Below are 4,485 nucleotides of genomic sequence, written 5' to 3' on the forward strand. Positions count from 1 at the left end.
CCACAAGGTACTCAACATATACATACTATGAAATTTTCCTTGTAAAAAGGACATCAAGTTTTACCAAAACAAAGGTAGCACTGTAGTAAAATTGTGCTAGGTACACAAAGACACAGATGCACACACAGACAATAAGGTCTTGAAGACACTATAGAATTTTACTAAAACTCAACCTACAGTGGTGGCAAGACTTTTTTCCTCAAATCTTCCTGATTCTGCATGAAATTGGAAATGTTTTTTCACATAAAATATTTTAGGCATATTTTTGTTATAAACTTTTAATGGACTTGACAATCATAATGAAAGTTTTATAAATTGAGTTTATTCTGAAAAAATTTACTAGTGTAATTTCAAGACCAGTGCTGCCAATCTCCCCAAGTCTTTATATATGTGCTATTTTCATGCAGCCTCAGCTCCCTCTCGCAAACACACATGGAATCCTTTAAACTTAAAGTTAATTACTCATGTTAAAATAGAAAAGCAAGAACAGAAAATTCTAGGCTTTATGCACATGGACCAAATAAAAAGCAGCTACCACTGGCCACAGAAAACTTTTTTTAAAATTGTTTTACAGTGACAGAAAAGCTTCTACGCTGGACATTATAGAGAAATACTAAATTCTCTGAATCAAAAGTCATATCACCCAATCAAGTTATCCATCTATTCAAAATGATGACTTTAAGAGGCTGCTTTGCCATGGATTTTATAGGGTAAGCTAAAAAACCTGCAAAAATCAAAATCTCTAGGATCATGTAAGAAATGGGTATCAGAGTACATGCACAATCAGAATTTAAAATAATCTATATTTTTCTTTACATAGCCCTTTGATGGGTTTGTGTTTTTTAAAAGCTACATATCTGAAGCAAACTATTTATTGCATCTTAATACACCGTGAAATCCTCACAGGAAATGAGGACATCTAAATTAGAGTCATATGACAGTGAAAACAATTGAGCTGTAAGAATTGAATTACAATTGTATTGGTGACCCCGAGTCTTTCCCTGTACTTGCCAGTGATTTAATTCTTCAGCTTTTATAGAAAAAAAAAAAATTAAATTGTTTTAGAATCTAAATCTTCAAATTGTTTTGATCATTAAAACTTGTAAATATCTTAAAAATTTTTCAAAATATTGATGCATTCTACACTCTCTCTTATTCTGGAGAATGTAGAATGTGTGTGTGCAAGAACAAGTGCTTGTGTATGAACACACTTTCCTCAATGTGTCACCAACAAAATGAACAGCCTGTCTTTTGAAGTATGACCAAGCTTTTTACAATGTAACTATGGAGCAGGAAAGAGAAATGAGATTTTAAAAAAAACCCTCTCCCTTCTTTCGAAAGCTGTGTATAAACCAATAATTTAGCATGGAGGGAGGAAAGAATTTTGATAGATAGGACAGCTTTGGGCAAAACACTTTTTTTCTAAAAGATTTTTTTTTTAACTTTTCTCAGCATCATCGCAGCACTGAGTCACCTGTTCGGTATCCAAGACAGAATCTGATCTGAAACATCTCTAACAGTTCATGGGTGAGCATGAAGAGATGGATACAATGTTCAGCCATGACATGTCACATTTCTTCCCAACGTGCCTCATGGAGAGAAAAGTCTTGTAATGAAATTGAAACATGTCAACACTGCAGCAGACTGCATGAGTCAAATGGAAATCAGGTGGTAAAATCATCGTTTAAAGCTGCGAGTACACTATTTTTATTTACTTATATTTATTGTGGCAAAACAGAGGCCTCGCCAGAAATCAGGCTCACTCTGTGTAAGAAACACATTTTCTTGGCTCCAAAGGAGAGGGAGAGCTTGATAGCTTATATTGCATATTCTATAGACAGTTATGTGGACCCTATTGGCTTCTATAATATTTTGAAAATGCATTCACAATAATATTCTATTTCCATGCTAGTAATGTCAGTGGGAGTCCTGGTAGTATGCTATTTAGGCACACTGAGAAAATAATAGGATTTACAATAGCTGGCAATTTGTTTTCTACTGCCACAATGTCTGCTTTTGTTACAGTCTTTGTAGCTCTTAGAAATTTCTTTCTGGCTATTCTGTTCATCTTTTCCACAGAAACATTTCTTCAGTGTGAATCGCTTCAGTACGAATTGGAGTGGTTTTGCTGCCATGAGTTTTTATTACTAGAACTAATACAAATAGTGCAAATGTTTTTTCCAGAAATAGTCATTCACATTTTTAATGTCTGTGGGGCTGATGGATGGTCTCACTAGCAGTACTAGCATGCTATTTCAGAAGGCAGAGAATATTGCCAAATCCTGGTTGAATGCTTGTTGGTTGCTCTTTTGTCCTTAATCACTTCCAATTACTGGAGGGAGCCGAGCCTCCAGGTCTTCCTTTACCCATTGCCAGGCCATTTTGAGGATTTTTTTTTTCATATGTGATAAATTAAGAAGGGAAGTAAAGGAAAAAATAGTATTTGTCTATTATATCTTATATAGAGAACTGTAGTCCTAAACTTCTTTTTGAAAGTCCAGTCCAATCCCATAGCAAACTGACTGTTGCTCTGGTCACCTGCCACACAAGGATAATAGTAATTAACTTTTTAATTGCTTACCATTTTCTTCAGGTTAACCAGTCAGAGCTGTCTTTCTACATAAATGGCCAGCAGAACTCAATCCAACACTAGGATCCACAGACCTAGCTAGTCTCAAATCCAGACCTACCCAACTCCATCTACTGACCAAAAGATGCCTGCAGCCAGCGCTAGAATCCTAAAGGAGTGTTTCATTCTGTGGCCTCATCACCTGACTCAGCAGCCAATTTTTCCTGATGGGCAGGGATGAGTCCAGAAGAACCTCAGCAACTGAGTGTAAGGCGAGACTCAGGGCTAGCCTAGTCAGATGGCATTTGGGAGGCTCCTAGCTGAGCCAGCACCATGGGACACAGCCTTTGGTCCCAAGGCCAGGCTCCAGCCAGGGGGCCCAGTGGCACAGTCTCACAAGTGCCCACTGTGCACTGGGGAAAATGCATTTAAATATTCTGTCTTTCCATACTCAAGAAGATAGAAACTCATTTAGTAAAAGATGATTATTAGAAGTTAATTTGCTGTATTTTTTTCTGCCAAATTACCAATTAATGTAGCTGGAAAGAAGAATTTTGCAGATGTATAATCAAGCCCTAAAAGGAGAGCTTCAATTGAAGCCTCTAACTATTAATGTATTAAATTATCATGATGTATCTTTAGCTGATTATATCAAGCACTCTTCTAGAATTTGAGGAAGTAGTAGTAAATTAAATGATAAATTACTATTGATTTTTTTTTAACTTATTATCCTCTAGATTTTGATATGAATATTGCCAGCTGATGCTGAGATATAGTGAACATAGGCAATGGTTTCAAACAGATACTTCTGCATAATAATTGTGTATTAGGGTTGCATTTTTCTCTATGCTCCATTGCTAGGTCATGATGATTTATGGCAGTCCTTTTTAGGCATGAATGTATGCATGTGTACAAAAGAGCAAGTTCTCTTCAGATGGAGGAAGAGAGCTAACTACAAGGTTTTAGTTTAATTTTGTTTATCCAAAACTGCTATCAACACTAGGTTTTATTTAACGCAGAAAATTACTAAGATAGCTAACAGGTTCTATGATACCGAAAAAAGTCATATTTGTATTACTACAGTAGTTCTAATAAATATTTAACTTATTAATTTTTGGCATAAAAAATTCAATCATTTTACAGTACATAAGGGTGTTTTATTGGTCATTAAAAAACTCAGTTTCCTTTCAGATAGCTCCCTGAAGTTTTGTCTCTCAATTACAGAAATATTTCTGAATGCATTTTTAAAGTCACAGGTCAAACTATCTAAAAAGACCATTTGAAAAATGACTTTTGAAAGTGGCCAGCTACATGATTCTGTTTTCCTTAGCAAATTCAGCCTGGAAATGTAATCACAAATTTAGGTTTCATACCTTGGTGGAAAAATACCTTTGCATCCTACTTGTCCTAGGCTGTCCATATAATCAGCTTTTAATAGGGAGGGAAAAGCAGATGCAGAAAATTATTGTGTCTTGAGAATGTCTATATAAAACAGAGATGAAATAATAAAAAAAAATACACTTTTCATACGTATGTCTAGATTAATATTTGTATCTTCTTAAATTTTAGTAAATATTCAGAAACTGCATATACAAAGACTAAACAAAATGTGAAAGTAAATGCACTGTAGTGTTTGTTGCTGAAATCAATAATAAAGACCTGGTTTTTAGCTATAACCCTAAGAATTTCACAGAGAAAAAGTCATGTAGAAGTATTAAAATTTCACAAAAGTAAGGCAAAAATGATGTTGAATATAATTAGTAGCCTTTGGATTTTAAAAAAGAAACATCTGAAATATTACTTAATTTTATGTAGAAAGCAGCATAATAAAAAAATTCTTCATGAAAAAAAATGAAGGCAGCAGAATACAACTCTGAAAAAACTTTATTGAATTATTAAATTATCCAGGAATGTTT

Source organism: Geospiza fortis, unplaced genomic scaffold (assembly GCF_000277835.1).
Source record: "Geospiza fortis unplaced genomic scaffold, GeoFor_1.0 scaffold112, whole genome shotgun sequence".
NCBI lineage: Eukaryota > Metazoa > Chordata > Aves > Passeriformes > Thraupidae > Geospiza > Geospiza fortis.